General features: G+C 38.8%; 2 long non-coding RNA genes across 3 annotated transcripts in view; one reads left to right on the plus strand and one right to left on the minus strand.

Moving 5' to 3' along the window:
* Positions 1-26,797, minus strand: part of LOC140641940 (uncharacterized) — a 112,724-nt gene that overhangs the window by 36,616 nt on the left and 49,311 nt on the right. The window lies entirely within an intron of this gene.
* LOC140641939 (uncharacterized) overlaps positions 1-26,797 on the plus strand; it is a 151,787-nt gene that overhangs the window by 18,893 nt on the left and 106,097 nt on the right. The window lies entirely within an intron of this gene.

A 26,797-nucleotide genomic window follows, 5' to 3' on the forward strand; every position in this document is an offset into this window, starting at 1 on the left:
AAAAACATTTCTTTCTCTTGGATTCAGTTGTTCCAACTGCCAAGGAGGGAGAGAGGGGAATCCTGGCATGGATGTGGATAATGCATTGGATAAGAGCACACTGAAGCTTTGGTATTTAGGTTAAATTCTAATCCGCTTTTCTAATACCCTTTTGCAACTTACTTAACCTCACTCAGATGCAGTTATTCTAGGATAAAGTGGGAATAATATTAGTTTGTTTCCTATAGGTTTCTTGTGAGTGTTAAGCTAGCTAATGTGTGCAAAAAAAGTAGCATGATGCCTGGTGCAGTACAAATTATTACTGGTATCGTTTTGAGGAAAGTGTAACATGGGCAGAACAGTTGAGCTCAAAGAACTCTAATACCATTTAAGAGTAGAATCTGAGCACAGATTTTGAATCCTGATCTCTGAGCCTAGTCATAACTGGGGGAAGGGCATTCTTGGAGGAAGGATAGAAGCAAGAGAGAAACTCATGCTGGGAAGCACAAACAGCTCCATACAGTTGGAGCACTGGTCATGTGTATATACCGTGGGATGGAAGCTCAGTGAGAAGAGAGACTGGGAAAATAGGCAAGGGAGAGTCATCGAGCACCCTAGACAGCAGGTGACAGAGGAAAGGCTGCACTCTCAAATGGTGGGGGGCACAGTAGTGTCAAGATGAAGTTAGCATGGTAAAGTGAAGAAAGGCAGTGACATGCATATGTCTACAGAGCACTTGCTCAGCTAATAAGAGCTGGTTTTATTTAGATCGCATGTTGATTTTGGGAATGATTTGGGAGGTTAGGCCTGAATGAGTGATGAGGTGTCCTGGGGGTTCTCCCAAACCACTTCTTGGCACTGCCATGGTGGGATTTGGAGGGAAGAGAGGGAATCTGGACTTTGGGAGGCTTGCAAAGAGGCTCCTGCGGTTATCTGTGGAGGGATGCTGTGAGCTGGACTCGCACAGTGGCCATGGGCATGTGGAGGGACAAGTCTCAGCCTACTGTGAGGTTGGAAGGGCAGCCTCTCTCTAGCTTGGCTGTCAGTTTGGATGTCACCCTTTGGTTCAGAAACCTGATCGCTGAGACTTTGCCTACCCCAGGAGCTGCTCTGTGGACCTGAGGCCCAGCACAACACAAAGGACAATGAGCTCAGCTCCTGGGCCCCTGGGGATCAGTGCTTGCAGAAGGAGAACAGGCCTGCCAGGTAGGAGTTTCTCAAACACTCTTCCTCCTCCACCCCTTGATTTCGGGAATGCATAGAGAACCACTGTGGTTTGGATGTGAGACGTGGAGCACAGCAGCCAAATGAAGTCAGGCTGTCCGTCTGTTCTAAATTTAACTCCTTAACCACGTTTGGGCACAGTACCTTGTCTGAGGTTGTTTTCTACCCCAAATGTATAATGTCAGGGTGTGCCAGGGAGGGATGCGGGCAGTGACGACAGCGGGCCTAGGAGAAGAAAATACGAGCAGCCCCTATAGCCAATCTGATTAGCGCCTACACTCCCAACTGGACACTCCACCCCAAAACCTCACTCAGTCAGGCAAGCCACCTTCTTCAAACAGATTTTGACAAAATTACCATGTCAGAACCTCTGTGCATAAGTGTGATTCAGTGCTGCTTTCCTTAAGTTCTTTTAGGGGCATAAAATTTGGAAAATATTAATAATTGCTATTTTAAGCATTCCCCATGTAGAAGGCACAGGGCTAAGCATTCTCTATTTGTTATCTTGCTTAATCCTCACAGCAACCCTATGAATTAGATACTATTATTAACTTATTAATAAAGATTGGGGAAAAAAACCTTATGGTGACTAAATAATTTGCCTAAGACCTCACAGCTAGCCAGTAAAAAGTCTAGACCTGAATTCAATATTATCTCAACCCAAATGGTACTGCACAGATTCCTCAGTGCAGGGAAGTATCTGCACAGACCAGGTGCACCAGCCTGCTACTTGTGGAGAGGTAAAATAAAATATCATAAGAAGAAAGGGGGGCACCTGGGTGGCTCATTCAGTTAAGCATCTGACTCTTGATTTCAGCTTGGGTCATAATATCAGGGTCGTGAGATTGAGACTCACATCTGACTCCATGCTCAGCATGGAGTTTGCTTGAGGTTCTCTCCCTCTGCCCCTCTCCCTGCTGATGTGCTGTTTCTCTAACTAAATAAACATAAAAATAAAATAAAATACCATCAGCCCATTACAGAGAGAGAGAAAAGGAGGACCAAAGATCAGTGGTTTGCCCTAAATCTCACAAGAAGGGAGCAGAAGAGCAAGTACTGGAACCAGGATGCCTATCACCAAGAAAATGACCCAGAATGAACAGCCACTTTGCCATCAGACATTAAAAGCAAAACACAACAATTAAAAAAACCCAAAACTTCTTATTTTGAATTACTTTTAAGCTTACTAAAAAAGTCGCAAAAATAGAGCACAGTTACCATATATCCTCTAGCCAAATTCCCCCAGTATAAACATCCTACATAACTGTAGTACAACCATCAGATTGAGAAAATTAACTTTGGTACAACAACCATTAACTATACTCAAGGCCTTACTGAAATGCCACCAGTTTTTCCACTCATGTTCTTTTCCTGTTCCAGAATTCTATGAAGATCCCACATTACAGTTAGTCATTATTTCTTTTTAGCTCCTACAGAATGCAACAGTTCTTTAGTCTTAGTCTTCCTTTGTCCTTCACGACTTTGACATCTTTGAAGGGTACTGGTATTTTGTGGAGGCCCCTCAGTTTGTGTTTGGTGTTTTCACATGATCAGAGTGAGGGTAATACATTTGGGGCATGAATGTCACAGAAGTGATGCTATATCCTCAGGGCATCATATCACTGGGTTATGCTCTGTGTGTGTCTTTTTTGCTGGTGACGTGAAGTTACCCTTGATCACATGGAGAAGGTTGCTCCACAATAAACTTGCTCTCCCCTCTGCCTCCGTAGTTGGCAAGTATCTCAGAAATGGTATCTCTGAGACTCTTTCCTGTTTCTCTCCAATCTCTCACTCACTGATTTCAGCATCCATTAGTAAAGGTATTTTATTTATTCATTTATTTATGATAGTCACAGAGAGAGAGAGAGAGAGAGAGAGAGAGGCAGGGACACAGGCAGAGGGAGAAGCAGGCTCCATGCACCGGGAGCCCGACATGGGATTCGATCCCGGGTCTCCAGGATCGTGCCCTGGGCCAAAGGCAGGCGCTAAACCGCTGCGCCACCCAGGGATCCCTCAGCATCCATTAGTAAAACTTGTATGTAGCAAGTATCCCTGTGCTGTTTGATTACTGTTCAATTTCAATTTCTTCCCTTCCATTTGTATTAATGTGAATCCCATCGTAAGGACTTCCATTCAGTCCCATCTATCTAAAGAATCAAATATTTTTTATATCTTCATGAACTCGTGGATATTTATTTTATTCTGTGGATTCTAATCCACTACTACTATTTTCTATTTTGTTGCCCAAAATGTTCAGTTTTGGCCATGAGGAGCCCTTGTAGGTTCGCTGCTAGATATCTTACATCACAGTGCTTAACATTCTTTTCACTAATTGAAGCAGCTGCCTAAAATAGAAATAGAAATTATTTCTCAGTTCCTCATTTTCTCTTATTTTTTTTATACTCTATTCCACCTTTATCCTGTTTCCAAAGTCTGAAAAGTCTCAGCTCCAAAATGTCTTAAGTCTCTCCTCACAGCCTCAACCTGGTTTGGGATCCCTCTCTTCTCATTTAAACCACTATGACATTTTGGTCTTGTTCTTTCCAGTCCCCTCCCAACAGCCCCTCCCCCCAACCAAACTCTTTTCCACTTGGCAGATGAAATAATGTTCTGATAATGATCAGGTCACTCCTCTACAAAGGCTCCTGCTTGCAGGACAGAACTGGTGCTCCTTAGCCTGACTTGCAAGACCATGCATGATTTGGCCACAGTCAACTTTTTCATTCTCATCTACTAGTTCTCCGTCTGTTTAGTGATCCCAACTCTGAGTTCCTCATCTTTCCCATAATAGAGCACACTATTTCATCTTTCTGCGCTGTTGCACATGCTCTCGATTTTGTTTAGAACGTTCTTAATCTTGAAGAGCAGATAATAGAGGAGTTTACTCTCATTAGTTCTCTATTAATCTCACAGATGTCTTAATACCTCAGCTCTGAGCTGGTGTGCATTTTATGGAACCAATGCCAGAATTCCTCACTCAATAGATATCCATTTATGCAAAGGACCCTCAACTGTTTTCACAACTTCCTGGGCATCTAATTTACATCTTCTGGAGGAGTGAAAATGGGTTTTGTGGAATATTTTTAAATATTCTATTTGAGTTTCAATCTTGTGGCAGAGCAAGCAGAATTGTGGACTGTGGTGGAGGTAAAATTCATCTTTTGTGTGTTGAGACCTCCTTTAATGGAATGACATCATCACTATCATTGCCTCATCACCAAAAGCTCAATGCTACTGTGATCACTGTCATCAATAAAATTTGTACTAACACTACGACTGCTGCCCTTATCAAACCCGACAGCAAAACTAAGCTACCATTATCTTGCCCCTACCATCACCATTAGCACCATTAACCACACCACTAAACCAGCAAGAACTAGCCTTTCCTGATTAGCATGAGCACTAATATCTCCCGTGTGTTAACAAACTTATCATATATATATATATATATATATACATGCACATATATATCTCACACATATGTATATCATATACATATATATATATAATTTTTATAGGAAGATATCTCAACATGAAGAAATTAATTTATTCAAGATTATCTGATTGGTAAAAAAAATAAGATTATTGGATTGTTAAATGCTGGAAAGGATAGAAATGTTGGATACAAGTACTGAGTCAATTTAAATTCAACTCTCTTATTATACAAGTCGGAAAATAAAGAAAACTGAAGAGATAGAGAATGGCTCAAATCTTGCCCTTACTCTTAAACTAAAATTATATTCACTGTGCTACATAGATCCATTTTCCCCTCTGGACTCTCATAGTGTCTTTAGATTTTTCTTATTGCACAGAGGTTTTTTGTTTGTTTGTTTTTTAGCATCTAATACAGGCATGTATTCACCCAATAATAGAACAAAATGAGCACAGAACCCCAGAAAAAGACTTAAAGGGTAGTAAGAACGATTGTTCTTCTCCAAACCCCAAAACTAAACTTGACAATAAATGAATTTTTTATTTTTATTCATTTGAATCCATCCCATTTACAGTGTGTGAATTTAATGTGCTGTCTCAGAATGAACATGGAGGCATCACTTAGTCCCCCAGACTGTAGCTCAGCAGCCAAAAAATAATTATGATTCTCCATGACTAAGAAGAAAGGGTAACGTCTTCCAATACGATTGGCACAGATGGAAAAGCAATGAAGCAGTAAAATGAAAGATGGTAGCACCAGAGGGCAGAGGTAGATTTAGAGAGTCCTTTTACTCTCAGTGGTGAGAAAAGGTTTGGGCTTGAATGACATGGATTAGTTGTATATCTGAGGGATGAATGGTTTGTAGCTTCTGAATGGTTTTCTTCCTTAGGTGAGGCACAGCTGGGTCTATGGGAGGAGGGCGCAAAGCTGCCACAAATTAAAATGAGTTTAGAACTGGGGCTTCTAGGAATTAAATAGGGAATGTGATTGGCCACAGATCTCGTAATTAGGTTTTTGAGACATTCTGCTGGGCAGGTTATGAAATTCTGACAACACCCAACCCTCCTCCTTTTGTAAATTCTAGGCCATGCATGACCCCCCACACACACTTTTCACCCAATCTTTCTAATGTGCCTATTCCTTTAGAACATGAAGTCTCAACTGAGACCAAAGTTAAGACTTAATTGCTGACTCTAATTAACCATAAAAACTTGATCTACCATGTAGTGCTCCTTCTATCCTCCTGATAGAATATTAATGATTATAGAAGATAGTAGAGGGTACACCAAAAGTAGACACATAAGGCTTGGACTTGGCTTTAAAGCATACACGGAATGAGGGAAACAAGAATCTACATACAAAGTCTCATATTGATTTTGAGTCTTATTCAATGTTACAGTTATTAATAACTCAATAGGCTGTGCTTATAGTTTTCTTGTCTGTATTTCTCCATCTAACTTTAACATTTTTTTCCAGGAAACTTAACTGGTTCTTCATTTTGCTATCACCCACCAAAACTCTGCCTCAGTATTTTGACCATAGTCTAAACTTTGTACTGAGTCTGTCATTAAGATAGTCAATGAGTATTTCTGTGACTCTATTATATCACCAGTACAGGAAAGGAGGAGGGGAGGTATGAAGGGAGAGAAGGAGGGAGAAAGGCAAGCCAGCCAGACATGGTTAGCTGTTTTCAATGAGATTATGGTAGGAAGAGGAAATCAAATAATAATAAAGAACTACAAAAATTCAAAGTGTCTCAAGCATCGTGAAATAGAAACACTGACAAATTTTTATGTGGAGAGCTAACCTGATTGGGAGAGCAGAATGGCTTTTTCTGTCATATTTAGACTGAGAAATGAAGGACGAGTAGATTTTAGCCACATACGAAAAGATAAATATGCATTCTAGGAAGAGCCAAAAAGCAATGAGTAAGCCTAGCAAATGAAGAGAAAATTGGGGGAACTTCAGCTGTGGTTGTAGAACAATCAGGGTTTGAGGACAGCTAGGCAAGGTGTAGGACACATAGGACATACAGACTAGGTAAGAATTTTAGACCCTAATCTGGTGCTATAGTCATGTTTACGGGTTCTGTGCTTAGTATATCCTTGCACATAATAGCTTCTTAATAAAAGTAAAGTTAGCTAAGCTGTCAGAGGCATCAGTAGACCAAGAAGAATCCAACTGAAGTGCTGCTCTTCGTTTTGGCCTTGAAAGATTCCTCTGCTGTAACAGAGGTCTTACAGTGAAAAGGAACGTACCTGCATCTCAGTTTTCTAATCTGTCAAATGGGGTATTATGACAATCCCAAGAGACAATACATGAAAAGCACCTGGCTCCTAGTCGGTATTGAGAAAATGCTGTAACCTTTGTCTCCCTCCCATACTCTTAGATTTAGATAATCATTGATTGTGTCATCTCATATAAGAGTTTCATAAATTTTAAGAGATAAGATAATCACATCAGAAGATTCCCCAAACAGAATGTCAAAATTAAATAACAATATTACTAATAATTATACATATGATCATATATAACTATAACTATATATAACTATATATAACTAAGCTATATATAACTATAACTATAACAACTATATATATATATATATAATTTATACACAAAGGAGGGGAATGGAAGAAAGTGAAGGGGCACTCATTAAAAGCCCAGGGGAAGATAATGTCTTGTCCTTTATATGTAGAAAAAGAATAATTTGGAACCCAATAATGCTTTGGACTGAATTCCAACACTAAATGCTCTAATCCTAATGGCTCCTTCCAGTTGAAATATTTTGTCTTCATTAGGTCTGTAAAATCTGGTTTTCCTCGTATTCAACCCCTTGGCAAGTCATTCCGATTTTATCTTCTCAATCCCTCTCATACCACTTGTTCTGCTTTCCATCTGTTTGCTGTTGTTACAATTCAGGGTCTCATGGCCTTTCCCCAGGTCTCTCCACTTGTTTTTCCTCTCAATCCATTGCTCTACTTTGCCAGGTGAATCTTTCCGTAACCCACTTCAGTCAAGTCTTTACCAAAATTAGTCTAGAAGGGGTTATAAAGCCTCTCAGGCCTAAAATCCCAGGCCCTTCACAACTGTTTATGTTTTGCCCTCCCAACATTACCAGGTGCTGGGCTTCTTTCCTTTCCCTAAACTTCAGCTGAAAAAAATAGACACATAGGTCGATAGAACAAAATAGAAAATTCAGAAATGAACCTAAACTTTAACCAAACTATTGCCTTTATTTCCTAAATCTGTTCTTTTGTTCAAACAGCTCCCTCTGCCTGGATTCCTCCCTGGTCCTTGCCTCAAATTCAGCTCCTTTACATCATTAGCTCAAATGTCTCTTCTTCCATGAAGACTCTAAGGACTGTCCAACCTTACTCCCAAATACTACCCTCAACTTTCTAGTTGGAAATGTCCTCCAAAGTCTTTTTCTTTCTCATATGCAGTGTTGGGTTATTCATTTATTAAAAAACATCATCTGTGACAATTCGTTTCAGATTTTATACTATGATCCCCTACAGGACAGAAGCTACATCTCATTCCTCACATTATCCGCAGTGCCTAGCATGGTGCTTGACGCACAAGAGTTCAATGTCCCTTGTGGGAATGAATTGGTTATTCTGAATCCTTTCTGTAAATTGCAATAAAGAGAAAGCCTATGAAGAGAGCCGGAGTTAGTTCTGACAGATACAAGAATAATCCCCAAATAATGGTAATTCATAACATAATTTAGACAGAGAAACGAGAAACCCAGAGAGGGTTTTCTCCCTTAATGTTTATCTTTGGAGGCCTCATGCGCATTATGGCTATGAGAGTCTTGGTCTTGCTCAAAATTGTTTTGTTTTTCTTCTTTTTCCTGGCCCTCCCCCACCTCACTTTCTTTTTACAATGTTCTTAAAAAGTTGAGAATGGTTTATCTTAGCATTTGTAAGTTTATTTGTGGATGCAATTGCAAAGCTCATCATGTCAGTTTTATGAGAAGTCTGAGTCCATTGTCCTTAGAAAACGAAAATGATTAACATTGATTTGTTTTGTTACCCAATTGTTTAAATTATAATAACTCCCCATCAGGGTTTTTTAAGTACAGCTGTGTTTATGGATTAAGATCTACTGACTCAAATATTTACAGTGTTCCAAAAATTACGAGAACATACAGTGTCAGGAATTTTCCATAGGCTGCTCCCTTGAGCTGGAGTGGGTTTCTGTTCAACTTGAAGAGAAGACTTTAGACAATTTCAAAGGCCATCAACAGGTTTATGTAATTGTATCTCCAGACAGGCACCAAATGGAATAGCTCTCAAGAAAGGAAACATTGGCTAACATGGCCATATTCACAGTCATCTATGGTGGTATTAAAGGAGCAGGCGTAGAGTGCTTGAGGCCCGAAGACTATGAAGGACAGACCCTACTGGCCTGTAAAATCTAGCCTGTTGCTTTCACTTAATTCTGTATTGTTTCAACATGCCTCTGCCTTAACATACTTAAAGTTCAACTGGCCTAGAGTAGGAACAGAGCTTCACCATTTTCTAGTTCTATGACCTGAGACAAAGTACCTCATCTTTCTGGACTTTCTGTCCTTTCCTATGGAATAAAGGTACTTGTGGGAACATGAAGAGAGAGCAGGATGTAAACACGTTTAATGAACACTCATTGGCTTCCTTTTCCTTTAAACCAGATTCTATCCTTGGAGATACTGGTTTAGCCTGCCTTTGGCCCAGGGCACAGTTCTGGAGTCCTGGATCAAGTCCCGCATCAGGCTCCTCCCGGCATGGAGCCTGCTTCTCCCTCTGCCTGTGTCTCTGCCTGCCTCTCTCTCTCTCTCTCTCTCTCTCAATCTCTCTCTCTCTCTCTCTCTCTCTATATATATATATATATATATATATATATATATATATATATATATACAATTCTTTAAAAAAAAAAAAGAAGTGGTATTTTCTCCCCCAGAGGAAGCTTGTAAAAGGGTAGAAATACTGTCTTGGCAGATGGAACTGAGTGTCCAGCTTGTCTCTGGTCACCTTGCCATGGAGCTCAGTTAATCCACTTTTCCTCTCTTGAGGAAAATGTCATCTGTTTACTTCTTATGCTGCGTGATAGGCTTCTTTATGGCTGGCACTGTGGCTTATTTGGCCTTGTATGCTGTATCACAGTGCAAAAGTCCATGGTGAGACCTAAAAAGGAGTTTGTTGAAGAAGCTAAGGAAAATGCAAAGGAAGAAAAGGAGGAAAGAAAGAATGAAGAAAATAATCTGCAAATCTATGATAAGCACATTTTTCTTAATTCATAGGATTGATTACAGATTGAGAGAGAAAAACACACACACATTATATTGAATGGTAAAAATCACAAAATTAACCTACATTTTTATTGTACTTTACAGTTTAAATACAACTTTTATGTCTATTATCTAATTTGATCTTGCAAAGTCTCTTGAACTAACTTGGACAGGGATAATTACCCCCATTCAATAAAGGGTTAAACTGATACTCAGATCATTGAAATTATTCACCCAAGGCTATATGGGTAAAATTGTGGATTCAGACTATGGTCCCTATTTCTCAACTTGAAATGTAGAGCTCTAGCTAATACACTATGCAAGTTAGATGCACTGTAGAAATTCAAGGGGGAAAAACACATAAATTTAAACTAAAATAATAAGAAAATGGTGAGGAATTACAGTATGTTAGATGAATCAGTTATCAAAGTGTTAATGGTCTAGAAAGGCAATTGGGTTCATATATAAATTTCCCAAGTAATTGGCAGAACATAATAGTTCTCCTAAAACACTAGCTGGATGCTAATGTGTACTGTTTGTAGTATTCTGATAGAGGACAAGAAGCCACGTGAGGTCAGACATGCCTGCCCTTCAGTACCAGCTCGGCTACTTATCCATGCTGCCACCCTGACTCATGTGAACTCGGAGTCTCAGTTCTGCAGTGTGTAAGTGGAGTTAACAATACCTGCCTCATGCAGTAGTTACAAAGCTGAGATATAATAACCTACAGAAAACATAATGCATGTTAATAATATGGCCATTACTACAGAAGGAAGAAACATCATCTTCGAAAACCTCCTTGCATTTCCGAGGTGAAGGCAGATTCTGTTCTGCTGTACTATTGTTCTAGTTGAGAACTGTGCCTTGTCCTGGCATTCTCTCCAGAGCTATATAAGGATATGCATAGTCCCTGACAATCCACATCATAAGAGACGTAGTCCTAAAGAATGCTGAGATGTGGTTAACCTCCTCATGGGAACGTCCTGCGCCTGGCAGCAAGAGAGGGCTTACAGAGTGGCAGTGGAAGCTTGTCAAACCCCAGCTTGCACCAAGTGCCTCATCTTTTTGGAGACACTCTCACCAGAAGTTCCAGACAACATTCTAGCCCTTTTCTGGCTGTCTTTTGTATCAACCTGTGTCTGCTTCTGACTTCTTTACAAAAGTGAAACCCAGCTGCAAAAATCTATCCCTTCATCCATTGTGTTAATCATTGATTTATCCAAACCATCTTGACTGCTCCCACATGCCTGGTTCCATGCTGATTTTGTACATCAATGATGAATTTAAGGCGAGGGTCACTGAATTCTCATCCTAACAGCTAAGGCTCTGAAGACAACCTGGTTAAAGAAAATGTTGCAGATCTGAGAGAAAGATCTGATTCTGAATTCTCATAGTATTTTTAGAGCATCAATTTCCTCGTCTGGTAAAAAGAGGTGATCTCTTCTTTTAAGGGCTCCTGGAAGAACTACTGAGAGATGTGTATAATGCTCCCAGCAGATAATAAATATTCATCACATGTCTCCTTTTCCTTGACATAATATTTCAGAGGAAAAGTGGTTGTATTACAGGAGGTGATAAAAAGTCTAAAGAGCTAAGGTATTAATCTCTCATTTGGTATGTGCACAATAATTTTTGAATGAATGATTGAAAGAGTGAATGTCTCCAAGGCTCTTACTGTGTCTTTTCTTCTTTGTCTTCTTCAGCACATCTACAAAAGCACTGAATAAGTGTTGAATTATGGAGAATTCATGAATTCTGAGAACCAAGGAATTACAATATATTTTTAAAGCATTTTATTTATTTGAGAGAGAGCATTAGAGCAAGAGAGAGAGAGCACAATTAGGGGAGAAGAACAAGCAGACTCCCCACTGAGCGGGAAACCCAACAAGGGGCTTGATCCCAGGACCCTGGGATCATGACCCGAGCTGAAAGCAGATGCTTAACTGACTGAGCCACCCAGGTGCCCAGGAATTCCAATATTTTAAGTAGACAAGGGCCCATAGAAATGGTCCAGTACATCACCACTTTTTCAGACAGGACCAATGTGCCAGACTTAGAAAGGATAATTTAGGAGAGGTCAATGAAGAGATGACTTATAAAGGTATGACCAGGGTCAGAGAAACCAAAAAGAACTGATGTACCACCATAATGCTGGCAATAGCACCCTTAGGCCTGAGGGAATGAGAAGAAGGATTGGGTTATTGGAGTCTTGGGAAAGCAGACAACAGTTGTAGGAGATAACAACTGACAGGAATTGCAGTCTTCAGATGAAAGACTAGCCACTGTTCACATGTGGCCCTGACAGGGAGCAGAAGAATGAAAATCCCAATCCCTACCATCTCCCTTTTTTTGGTCTCTTTCGGTGAAACCCAACTGACCACCTGTGGGCAAGGGACCTCACTGATACAGCACATAGAGGTCAGGATGTTAGGTCAGAGAGCAGAAAGGAGAAGGGAAAAGGACAGTAGAGCACACAAAGAACAGTCAACAGACACATCATAACGGAGAGAAAATTTAAGCTCGGGGAAGAAGAGTGACTTGCCCACATGAAGGCTCATTAGCAGAGCTGAGATGACAATTATGCATCTACAAAGCAGTTACTTTGTGGCAGGCACTATCCACATGTTTTTACTTGCATTAATTAACTGACTAAATTCTTACATCAATCTATGAAGTAGCACTCATAGCCCCCAAGTGAAACTGAAATATTCCACATTAAGTTGTTCTTGATCCAGTTACATGAAATGCCAAAACCATTTAATCAGAGCTCATGAAATGTTGATAGAGGAGGAAGAACTGGAGTAGAGTGGAGGAGATCCAAAATTCCAAACCTCCTCATCTGCGAGAGGGCTGGGCATTAGTCACCTAATGGAGCTGTAGTAGACAGAAAAAGGGTTCCCCAAAGATATGTGTCCTAATCCCTGGATCATGTGACTGTGTTACATTACGTGGCAAAAGAGACATTGCAGATGTGGTTATAATTATTGGAAGATTATCCCGGTTTATCCAGCTGACTTTTTAATGACATGAGCCCTTAAAAGCCGAGAACCTTCTCCAGCTAGAAGCAGAAGACTTGTGGCAGAAGGGTAAGTCAAAGATATTCCAAGCACAAGAATTGTCCAAAAACACTTGCTCGATCTGTGGTCCAGCCATGTGCAAGGGCTATAAAGAGGCCTCTAGGAACCAAAAGTGGCTGACATCTGAACCAATTCTTCCTTACAGCCTCCTTATAATGGGCCAAACCAGCCATCACCTTGATTTCAGTCTTCTAAGATGTGGAATAGAGAAAAAGCTGAGTCTACAGAGATGTCTGACCTAGAGAACCATGAGATAATAAATGTATGTTGTTTTAATCTATGTGGTAGTTTTTCATGGCAACAATATAAAAACTAATACAGGGGTACATGTAACTTGCATTGAATCCACAGGAGCTCTGAGTTCTGCGGACTCATTCTCTTTCAAGCTCCTTATTGTACAGGATTCTATGCTACCATATTCCTGTTAAATATTGGTTGGGCTCACTAAGGGTAGCCCAAATTTAAAGATAAAATTGACAATACTACATGTTGGTGAGCATGTGGAGTAGCTTGAACTCTCATACACTGTTCATGGGAATATAAAATGGTACAACTGGGGTGCCTGGGTGGGTCAGTTGGTTGAGCATCCAACTCTTGGTTTTGGCTCAGGTCATGATCTCAGGGTCCTGGGATCGAGCCCTGAGCTGGGCTCCACACTCAGCGAGGAGCCTGTTGGAGATTCCATCTCCCTCTGCCCCATCCTTCAGAATGAATGAATGAATGAATGAATGAATGAATAAATGAATAAATAAATAAATAAATATATTTTTTAAATGGTATAATCACTTTGGAAATATTTTTGGCAATTTCTAATAGAACTAAACATGTGTATATTGTGAACCAGTAATTGTATACTTTGGCATTGACCCAAGAAAAATTGAAATGCATGTCCACAAAAAAACATATTACAGGTACATATAACAACATGCATTTACATGAATATTCACAGAAGTTTTATTCAAAATAACTAAAAACTGGGAATAGCCCAGGTTTACATTAACAGAAGAAGAGAAGAATAAACTGTGACAAGTTCATACCACAGGCCACTATATGGAATGTCCAGGATAGGCAAATCCATAGAAATAAAGCAGAATAGAATAGTAGTTGCCAGCAGCTGGGGGAAAAAGGGAAGAGGAGTGAGGAGTGACTCTACACATACAGGATTTCTTTTGGTAGAGTTAAAATGTTCTGGAATTAGACAGGTGGTGATGGGTACATAACCTTGTGAGTACACTAAAACACACTGATTTGTACAATTTGAAAAAGTGAATTTATACTGTATCAAAGATGTCTCAAGAAACAGCAAAAAAACATTACAGGTACATATAACAACATTGGTAAATCTTAAATATTTATGCAGCATGAAAGCAGCTGTACACAAAAGAGTAGATACTTTATTCTGTTGATATGAAAGTCTGGAAAAGGCAAACTTAAACTATGGTGGAAACAATTCAGAAGAGTGGTGGCTTCTAGGGTGAGAGGGGTGGGAATTGACTGTGGAGTATCATGAGAAAACTTTCTGGTGTGACGGTAATGTTTCATATCTTAATAGGGGTTTGCCTTTGTCATACCTCATCAAATGGCACACTTTGGTTTTGTGCATCCATTGCATGTGAGTTTCACCTCATAAACAAACAAATACTGAACTCCAATACATGATAAATTGACTAAAGATTTGGAAAGGAATGTACTGATGTTTGCAACTTAATTTGAAATGCGTAGAAAAAACACTATGTTGTCAGAGGGATGAATGGATATATTATAAAGCAAGTGTACTAAGATACTAATTGTAGAATCTAGAACACAGGCATATGGTATTTACCATAAAGTTTGTATAACATTCCTTTGTGTTTGAAATGTTCAGAGTAAAATGTTAGGAAAAACACTGCTTGGACTCTACTTGAATATCTATGGTGATGGGGTGCTCATCTCATAAGAGAGTCTATATTATTGTTTATCAGTTTTTGGTGTCAGAATTGCTTTCCAGATATCCAGATTTCACTCTGCTTCCATTCAGTAGTCTTTGTTTCATCTTCAGGGGCTCACAGAGAAAGTCTAATCCCCAAACCCTTTAGAGGCTCTCTGAGGTAGGTGGGAATATGGACTATGGAGTGCGCAAGGCCAGGTTCTGCCCTTTGGGCCTCACTACCCTAAGTGTGGTTCTCCTATTAGCAGCAGAGACATCACCTGGGAACTTGTTAAAAATGTAGAATCTAGTGGCGCCCGGGTGGCTCAGTCATTTAAACATCTGACTATTAATTTTGGCTCAGGTCGTGATCTCAGGGTTATGAGACTGAGCCTCCTTGCCCCTCCCTTCACTTCTCTCTCTTTCTCAAAAAAAAAAAAAAAAAAAAAAAAAAAAAATCTCAAGCCTCATCCCAGACCTACTGAACCAGAATCTGCAATTTAACAGGATCCTCAGGTATATGAATGCAAATCACAGTTTAAGGAATAAGCCAGGACAATCAGGCAAAAATACAAATGGGGCTTGTGCCAGGGTTGTAGCATTAGGGCAAGAGTGAATTCAATGAACTGAGACACATTTAGGAGAGATAAGTTTTAAAACTAAATTAATTAAGAGTGGTGAGTGACAAGGGGACTCAAACATGGTCCAGAAGTTTATAGTGTAAGTGATGGAGTATGTAAAGAGAATCTGGACCTGAAGCATCCATAACATCTGCTGCTTTCACTGACATGAATACAATGCCAGACTTAGAGGAATATGGCAATCCTTAGCTGCTATACCTTTTGAGCTTCACTTTTATATCTCCTTCAAGTACAAAACCTGCTTCTCCCAGTCTGGTGCTTTTATGAACAAAACTCTTGGGACCCTCTCTGCCATGGATTTGCCCTTGTATTGCTCATCCCAACAGTGCTTTTTGAATGAGTAATATGGCTTGCCTTACATTTCCTGCCTCCTCCTTCCAATTACATAAGCACAACCACCAGTGTTTTAAGCATTTTTTTAAAGGTATAGATCAATTCATCAATATTTCTAAATGAGGCTTTTACACGACATAACGTCTGCCCAGGGATTAGGCATTCTGCTTTCTTAATACTGATGACCTTGGTTACCAGGACTTCCTAGAGGGTCTTTTGTTTTGATGTTGTTCTAATGAACACACAATACTATTTTCCAACTCAGAGCAAACGTCCAGTAACACATCCCATCCTCACCATTCATAAGCCCTTCACCAATTCTGCAACTTCTATTAACTCTAATGGTTCTTGCTGGTGGTGAATGTTCCCTCTGAGCATGCTGGGAGCTCACCTAATTGGGTCTACTTCATTGTGACCAGAAATAGCACTGGGGAGAGCAGCGACCAAGGGCTGACACCTGGTTATCTCATCCTTCAAGATTCAGCTCAAATAGCTGAAATAGTATATGCTTAGTGAAGCCGTCTCTAACTTCCCTACCTACCTCTAAATGTATCTAAGTCAGTTAGGAACCTCCTGGATTATATATATACTTATAATTTTAGAGGGAAAAATATATATATACATTAATCTAATGGCCAGCACAATAATTTCTCCTGGAGTGGGAAATGTTTTATTAAATGTCTATTAAAGTACCTGATTAACATCTTGGGGTGGAAAATAAGGCTCAAGGGGCATGGTCAGAAGGAGTCAGGAAATACAAGTGATGCATGGTTGTTCAGTATTGAAAAAGTCAGTGAAGTTGAGGGGTAGAAGAGAGGAGAAGTCAGAGGAAATGGGCAACATGGCAAGGGACTGAAGACTGAATCCTGGGCACATTCGAAGAGTGAATTCAGGTCACCTTAATACCAGTAATTGTTAAAAAAAAACAGAAAACAAACAAACAAACAAACAAACAAAAAACAGTAATTGTGATGACACAATTACAGTATCCTACCTCTCCCTGAACAAGAAAGGCCGTGAGAAGTCTTTTGGAAATGGCAACATGAACATGAAGACACAGGTATAAGTGCAATAGCTCACTCACCCAAAGATAACTATCTCTAACATAGTCCATATAACCTAGGGATATTCAGGGAAAGACTTCTGAGAAACTGACATAAAAATTATATAGAGGTACCTGGGGGCTCAGTCAGTTAAGCATCTTATTCTTGGTTTCATCTTAGGGCATGATCTCTTGGGTTGTGAGATCAAGCTTGGAGATTCTCTCCCTCTGTCCCTCACCCGGCACACACACCCTCTCTCTCCCAAATAAATAAATAAATAATAAATATTTAACACACACACACACACACACACACACACAACACAGAGCAACCCCTGATACTAATGCATCTCTAGTACTGATAGAGCTTGCACAAGGCATCTGGAATTTTGCAAGAAGTTTCTCTTTATACGATACATCTTCTAATATTTGCAAAAATTGCATGCATTCTTCCCATATTTCTGATAAGGAAACAGAATCTTGGAAGGCTAAATGGATACCAAGCCCTCTGAGCAAGAATATGATAGTGCTTGTACTTGAACTGTGATTCCAAAAACCCTATTCTTCACCAAATATTCTTAATGAAATGCATCTTCCTATGGATAACTAAAAGTGCCTCCTAAACCAAGTCTTTGTCTTTTAACAATAAAATAGCCCCTTGGGTTCCAGAGTAGAGCTTATTTACTCTTACATTATATAAGAGTTTAATGATGTGTTGCTATCTAGCTGATTCATTAAAACATTCCAAACTAAAAAGTCAGTGAGGAATAGTAGTGAGGGAGTCTGAGAGGTGGATTCACTGACAACCTAAACTAGTGTTGGGAAATAAGCACCAAGTGTGAGGACAAAAAGAACAGAAACCAACCAACCAACCAAACAAACAAACAAACAAAAAACACAACCCAAACAGAAACAATCCATGTGAGAAAACTGAACTTTCAGGCAAGCAGTTGGAGTCCTCATTGTACTCTGGTACACAATGTTGCTGGGAAGTGTTAAAAAGAAATCATGTTACTATAGTTCCCATTTTGAAGTAACATGAAAGAATAAAATGTATTTCTGGGGACAGTAATCCAACACAAATGGCTAAAATAACAGTGTGTGATGAAACAACTCTACTACAGAGAGAGAGAGACTTAAGGGTTCTTCTGTCTTGGGACCTCACCATCCTGTGTCATGTTGCTCCTCTCTACATATTATACTATTTGTATCTATTTCTGGGGGTCCTTGGGAAGAGGAAACTGATGACACATCTAACATGCTTGGCTCATAGATTATGTTCAATACAACTATATTAAATTACACTGAAAGACAGCTTGGGTGTCCAAACGGAAAAGTTGTGGCATTTGGAAGAGTTTTCCAACATGGAGTAGGCTTGTCTGAAAATGGTATGTGCATGGAGTTATTAGGAGGAGCAAACAGGATGGGGCTTTCCCCCTCCTGTGTTATCTATCTCCACTTTGTGGAGAAAGCCATAATGTGTCAGATACACTAGCTCTCGTTCTTCATATCCCAGCCAACATTGCCCAGGAGACAGAAATAGCATTCATCGAAAGCCGCAATTACCTCATTTCACTGGCCCGTCTGTGCAATATGTGCCTTGCCTCACAGTGACTGCACGGGGCCAAAAGTCCAGCAAACAGAGCCACTGCTTGTCCAAGAAATGGCCCTGCAAACAGGAGAGGACGGCATGTTCCCTGAGCAGATTGGGACCCTTGGCTGTTTCACGGGTGTTTTTGTTTTTCAGGCCAGAAACAGTGTCTGAAAACTCCTGGGGATTTCCCAAGCCCCATTCGTCAGGCGGCCAGGCTTCCTCTGACATCATCTCTGAGTGATGGGGTGCAGAGAGGGGGTCACACACAAGGCAGTCCCGGGACAGCTTTAGCATGATTGCGGGAAATTAGAGAGCTGGTGCCAGAGTGGTCAGGAAAACAAGGAGAACTTTCTGAAACAGTGCTTGGCAGATAGTGGACATTCAAGAAGTGGTTCTTGAATGAAACACTGAGGGAGTAAATGACTTGACCTCCTAATCATGCATCCAATATATGGCAGAGATGAGATTTCAGGGAAGGAGACAAACTGTCCTTATTTGTCTAGGACTAAGGGGTTTCTGTGAATATATGACTTTGGGTGCTAAAATCAGGAAAGCCTTAAGCAAACTGGGAGGGGTTTATCACCTTAATTTCAAGCCTGACTCCAAAGGTCATGCCTTTAAACAAAAACCTATCCTCAAGGAGACTTGAGTTTAACAGGAGAATTAAAATAATGGAACAGACAACTATCATTTAACTTGAAAGGGCCTACTTGCTTGAGAGGAGTTAACAGCTTAGCCAAGCAGCATTCACCAATTACCATCACTCCACCTTTCTAAGTACACTCCAATTTTGTTCAGGAAATCCTTCTATTAATCATGTGCTTCAATGAACCAGTCACAAAAACTGTATTCCCCTTACCAGTGAAAGGTTTAGAAACAAGCATGTGACATAATTTTAGCCAATGGAACATAAGAAGTCTCTGATGGTCAGATTCTTGGAAAGGTTTCCTTTTTCTTCAAAAGAAACCAACATCAACAAAAGCTCTTTTCACCCACTGGGCATAGTTATATTTGTAAGTGACACTTCGAACTGTGGTGGCTGTTTTAGATTCACCAAGAGAACCAAAGCTAGGCTGGAGGATGGAAAAAGTGAAAAAGGCCTGAGTCTTTCATGACACTGTTGAGCTATTAAATTAATTGACCCTATAAGTCATCCCGCCTCATGACTTCTGAGACAATACATTGTCTTTATTATTGAAGCTATTTGAGACAAGGTGTTCTATTATGCAGTCAATAATATCCTAGTGGATTAATACCCAAATGTGATATGCCATCAGAGGAAGGATACTCACCATATGATGGTGCCAAGGAAGGCTTCATGAAGAATCTAACACTTGAACTGTGTGGAGGGAGGATATGCTTTACAAAACCAGTAAAAGGAGATAGGACTATTAAAATTACAGAGAACATATATAGCTCTGGACATAGCTGAAGAAAAGCAAGGAGTCTAATGTGGCCAAAGCCTGGGCTTATGGAAGTGATTAACGGAACAGGAAGCAGGAAATGTACTCAGGAAGTAAAGCATGGAAGACTTTAAATTCCAAACTAAGTAAACTAGATTCCTCCATAGATAGATGATGGAGAGTCACAAAGATGGCTAGAATACTACTGTTCTTCCTCAAACTACTGCTGGCCACTGTCGTTTCTCCTTCATTCAGATTCACTTAATATTAGAGCCACAATTCTTAATGTTAGAAGCATATTATAATCACCTGAAAGTGATTATAATCACCTGTCATATATATATGGTGTGTGTGTGTGTGTGTGTGTGTGTGTGTGTGTGTATGGGATGTGAGCACAGTATATTGCTCTGGAGAAAGGTTTGGATGTTTTTTACTTTCCATTAGGCTCCTGGGTGATTCTGACGTGTAATCAAGCTTGAGAACCATTAACTTGGCCATCTATAATTTTGTATATTTATATCTTACTTATAAAAACTCTACTAGAATTTATTTATTTTTTATTTTAAGCAATTAAAAATAATTATACTGGCTTAAAAAAAACTCGACACTTAGTAAAAATAATTTATACATTGAAAAAACTCTACTGGAATGTCAATTTTGAAGACATGTTGGGGATTTTCTAAGTAAGCAGTTTTTAATTTTTGGCTAATCGCTGTCCACCTACCTATAAAATATAGTAAAGACACTGGAAACTCTAAAGGGCCATGAAAATGTACTAGATATTATGGCTACCACCACTGTCATTTTCATTGGATTAAAAGAAAAGGTATAGAAGTTAAATGATCTTTCCAAAGCCAACTAGCACATTAGTATCAGATCTGGGACTAGAAAAAGTTTTCAAAATCATTTACCTAGTATTTCTACTAAAACAGAGTTGTTGATGCTCCAGTTATGCATATCCCCCCAAATATTCTGCAATTACTCTTTGTGTAGAAAACATGTATTCTATTTCTTTGCTTTCTCCCAGTGATATCCTATCACTGCACCTTTCCTGGGTAACTACTTCTTACACGATTAATTAAATCTCACTTATCCAGTGGTTCCAAAACAGTAGCATGCATCAGAATTACCTGGAGGGCTTGTTAAAACACATATTTCTGGGCCTCACCACCAGAATTCCTGATTCAGTAGGTCTGAGGTGATTCATATTCATAAAATAGTCCCAGGTGAGGTCTATGCTACAAGTCCAGAGACCACACTTTGAGAATCACTACACTTGTCCAAATCCAGAGATGGATTGATTTTTTTTTTTTTTGGGCTAAGAAGAGCCATTTTTCAGTCAAGTAAAACTGGTTTGTATCCTGGCTCTGGCATTTTCTGTCTGTGTGACTTGAGCTGATTACCATCTCTATTTAAATCTTACTTTTCAAATCTACAAAATGGAGCTACTAACATACTTAGAAAGTTGACTAATGACAACATACATGCCTAGTTCAGTGGTTGTCATATAGAAAAGACTCACTAACTGTCTGTTTCGTAGCTCCTTTTGTTGACTTTCCGTTGACAACCTACTTTTCCCATGAAGAGCGATGTTGCCTGGCTCAGTTGTAGATTCATGATTCCTCTTGTAGCTGGCTCCCCTTCAATGAGCTTGAGTTTACACTTCTTCCACCAAATTACTAACACACATATGGAGCCTATTTCTAGGAAATGTTATGCAAATCATTTCAAAGGGGGAAAATATGATAGGCAAATTATGTCAATATTATCCTCAAAGCAGTATTTTGGAGATAAAACCTATCCCATATGTTCTGTTTCACTTACTTTGGCATTTTTAACAGTTTAACCATACCAGCTGCTCCTGATCACTAATTGCCTGCAACATTAAACAATGGATGCATATCAGTTCCCAGACTTTTCCTTCTGTGTCAACCTCAGAACTTCCAGATATTTAGAAGTTTCTCCAGGTTACTTCATTCTTCTCGTGCTAAACTCTGTCAGGCTATGACTGAGCAAAAGATGGTGTAAGACAGATGAAGGTGACCTTTGGCATAAGCCTTGGTGAAACCAGAGCAGTAACAGATGGGGTTCCAGACCCTAACACAATCTGGCTCCACACACAGTCTTTCCATGATTCAAAAGACCTTGACTAAGTTTCCATCACCACTCCTGGTTAATAGGTGATTTTCCATATGAGTTGCTGGGACCTTCATTAGAAACTAGGTACCTCCATTCATCTTGTGGTCCATATTAGAAACTTGGAATTTATTGTTGGTCCTTTTCTGGTCCACCATTTCAAATCTTTCTCCAGATTCTATCAGTGTTTCCACTTACACCCTTGATTCTTCTCTTAATTTCTACTGTTCCTCCACAGCTGCCATCTTTTTTTTTTTTCTTGGATTTCTATAGCATCATCTCAATAAATACTTCTTGACAAATATCTCTTGACTTCTCTTGAATCCCACTCCACTCTTGCCTCACCCCAGTTGGAATGATCTTTCTAAGACAAAAGTATATCATGTCATTCTCTTGAATCCCTTTCCAGTATCTCTCCAATGTTTTTAGGAACTAAGTCAAATCTCAACACCCTGATCCCTGTCCAATATGGTACCCACGAACCACATGTGGCTATTTAATTTGCATTTAAATTAATTACACAAAATTTAAAATTAAGTTCTTAATCACAACTGCCACATTTCAAGTGCTCATTAATTATGTGTAGCTAGTAGCTACCATTTTGGGCTATAAAGGTATAGAATATTTCCTTCATCACAAAAATTTCTCTTGGAAAGGCATGCTGTAAAAAGTATTGGATACTGGTTAATATTATTTACCTTATTGTAATGTTATTTATGGCCATCACATTGGGAAATAATATCTACAAGTACTGCTGAAGGGAATATAAAGTGATGTGAGCATTATCAAAGAAATTAAGGATGTTTATATGCTCCAGAGAATTTTCATACAGCTCTCAAAGGGAATGCATTGAAGGATGCTTGCTACAATTATTTTTACTAATAGGCTATAAGAGAAAATCAAATGTTTGTGGTCAGGAGACTGGATGAATTAAACAGCAAAGATGCTATTATAGAATACTGTGAAGCAATCAGAAATAAATGAAGAGATGCACACATACCTATCTTAAAAACACAGCATTATATTCTTGCTGTGGAATTTTACTCAATAATAATAGATTTAAAATATTAATACATGCAAAACTTGGATGAATCTCACAGATAGTTAAAAACAGACATAAAAGAGCACATATTGTACAATTCCATGTTTATTAAGTCATTGAACATGCAAACTAACCTATGGTAATAGAAATCAGAACAGTGGTTGCATCTAATTGGGCAATTTACTGTTAAAAGACAGAGGGGAAACTTTCTGGAGTGATGAAAATGTTCTGTGTTTTGATTAGGGTGTCCATTACATGGGAATATACATTTGTCAAACTCGTTTAACTGTATGCTTATGATCTGTGTATTTTACTGTATGTAAATACACCCTAATAGAAAGTTATTTAAACACACACAGTTTTAAAGGGAAAAAGAGTCATTTCAGATGAGATATACAGGCCTCTATATATGCATTCAAAACTATAACCTATATTTTACAAAGATACTAATGCATAAAAGGATATAAAAAACTCAACCAATATTTTTGGTGAAACTCATAGGAAGCAAATGGTAGTGGGGATTAGGGATGAAAGAGATAGAAATTATGATAAAGACAATTAGAGCAGGCCCATAACTGGACATAAGTTGATTAAACCATGACTGGAGAGTGTGATCACTTCAACTCACTTTTTGTACCTGAGACTGATAATATCTTCATTGGGAGAATCTCTCTTTTTTCCACTGGTGGCTAAACTGGCACTGTGTCTTATTAGTGTTGTCTCTAACCCCCTTCTCATGGAGTAATCTTGGCTGTAGAAAGGAGAGGTGAGATGGGAACAGAGGGAAGTGGAGCCAAAGGAGAGGTGAGATGGGAACAGAGGGAAGTGAAGCCTAGAAGTGAGGAGATGGGGGAAACAGGCAAGAAAGAGATACAGCAGGAGGGGAAGAGGAAGGAAGAAAGAGAAAGGACACATGCAGACATTTGATTCTTTAGAGTGCCTGAACCAGCTCCATCTCCTGAATTTTTTAGTAATATAAATGAATACATTTCCCTCCCATTTTGTCCCCTTTAAACTAATTTAAATGGGGTTCTGTCATTTGCTCTCCAAAAAGTGGTAATACCCTAATGTCACCTAACATTTTAAAGAATCTGCCTTAGCATAAAGAACTTGATTTTGGCATTTAAAATACTTTTTGTCATGGAAATATTCAAACAAATACAGAATTAGAAGGATTTAGTATTGAAGTTTTAGGAAGTTTTAGTATATAACGACTCTAATTTTCTTCACTTCACCAGCCTTCTCTCCCCATCTGCCACACACACACACACACACACACACACACACACACACATTTTTGGATCATTTTGCAGAAATTTTACCACTTGAAATAGAAATACTTCAATCTATATCTCTAAAGAAGTCTTTTTAAGAATATGACTACAATAGCAAGATAACACCAAAAAGAAAATTCCTCTTAAAATTACCAAAATAGACAATATTCAGATCTCCCTGATTATTTAATGAATATAATTTCACTACATTTTTTTTCAAATCAGGATCCGAATAATATCTAAAATAATTAATCTAGGGAATATGTCTCTTATATTGATTTTAATTTATAGGTTCCCTGCCTGTGTGTGCACACATGTGCCTGTGGGCACATATACATGAACCTGTGTGTAATTTATTTGTCGAAGAAACTAAACAGTTTGCTCCTACAGAATTTTCCTTATTCTGGATTTTTTTGTAATTTAACTCTTGCTTCCTATCTTACTCTGGTCCTATATGTCCTATGAACTAATAAGATCTATTTCAATTCTTTGGCAAGAATACAATAGGTATTCTATGGTTCCTGTTGCATCACATCAGAAAAAATTAATGTCTGATTATGTCTTCTTCTGTGATGTTAAAAGTGGCCAGTCACTCTGGAAAACACTACAGGGTTTCCCCCAGAAAGCTGAAAATAGAAATACCCTATGATCCAGCAATGGCACTACTACGTATTTACCCAAAGAATACAAAAATACTTATTCAAAGGGATACATGTACCTGGATGTTTACAGCAGCATTATCAACAATAGCCAAACTATGGAAAAAAAAAACAAATGTCCATTGGCTGATGAATAAAGATGTGATGTATATTGTGTACACACACACACACACACACACACACACAGAGGAATATTACTCAGCCATAAAAAATAAAGAAATCTTGCCATTTGCAACAACATGGTTGTAGCTAGAGAGTAGTGTGCTAAGAGATAGAAGTGAATCAGAGAAAGAGAAATACCATACGATTTCATTCATATGTAGAACTTAAGAGACAAAACAGATGAACATGGGGGGGGGAAGAGAGGCAAACCAAGAAACAGACCTTAACCATAGAGAAAAAACTTATCGTTACTATTTGGGAGGTGGGTAGGAGGATAGGTTAAATGGTGATGGGGATTAAGGAAGGTACTTGTGATACACACCGGGTGTTTGCTGTGTTGAGTCACAATATCGTACACTTGAAACTAATATTACATTGTATGTTAACTGGAATTTGATCAAAAATTTTGAGAAGGAAAAAAAGAGTGATCAGTCTATTTAGATGTTTTCAGTATGATCCATTTATTTTCAAGTTCCTTACCAGCTTTTTACTTAAGGTTTGAGAATCCAATGATGATCATTCATTATTTCATTAGAGGTGCCAAAATGGTGATATCCTTTTACTTCCACCTTTAATAGCTGCAACTGTTGTATAAAGAAGGATTTCCCTTCCACATTTTTTGGAAGCACAAGGTACAGTTCTTATGGAAAAGACAACTTAGTGTTTGACTCCTTCCCCATGTTTAACATTTTCTTTTTAGGGGGGAATGGTATTTTGAGACCACAATCATCTGGAAACTGAGGGTGCTCACTGCTAGTGGTCAGTACTGGTCAGACATTGTTTTTCAGACTTTTCAGTAGACATAGCTAGAAGGTATGTATCTCTTTAAGAGAAAATATTTTCCTATTTGCAGTCAAATTTAGGCAATTTGCTTAACATCCTGATTTTACATTTTTATCTCACCTGCTGAAAAAAAAGCTGATTCCTAAGTACTTATTTGCTTTATACAACTATAATAGATAATAGTATCAGAATGAGAAACCCAATTTACTATTATCAATATAATCATTGAAAGTAAATGAAGATTTTTTTTTTGCAGTTCATTTTGTCCTTTGGGTGTATTACCTCATTGTCATATTTCTTAAAAGATTTTTATTTTTAAGTAAACTCCACATCCAACATGGGGCTCAAACCCACAAACCCAAGATTAAGGGTCATGCACTCCAGCGACTGAGCCAGGCAGGCACCCTGACATTATCATATTTTATAGTTAACTAAAATAAGCCTTCCATGCTTGGCAAGTTATCAACTTAATAAACAGTTTGCTCTATTTGCTACATTTTGGTTTTGGTTTTTATGGATGGTCATTTTTACCTTTGATTTATTTCTAATTATGTAAAATAATTAAATGGCCCCTAAGTAATATCTACAAAATGAGATCTATTCAGACAAAGCTAGATTTTACTGACACCTCTACCTGTGCCCTTGCTTTTCTTTATAGATAACTGCTTTAATACATTTATTTTTTGCTTATTCTTCTATTTTCATAGATTTGCATATATGGATCTTAGATAAGAGGTAACATGTGCTATACATGCTATTCTGCACCTTAGCAAGCTTTCTTTCAAAATAAAGAATCCTTCCTTTGAAATATTCTCCTTTCCTATACCTGTCCCA

The sequence above is a fragment of the Canis lupus genome, chromosome 10, assembly GCF_048164855.1.
Source record: "Canis lupus baileyi chromosome 10, mCanLup2.hap1, whole genome shotgun sequence".
NCBI lineage: Eukaryota > Metazoa > Chordata > Mammalia > Carnivora > Canidae > Canis > Canis lupus.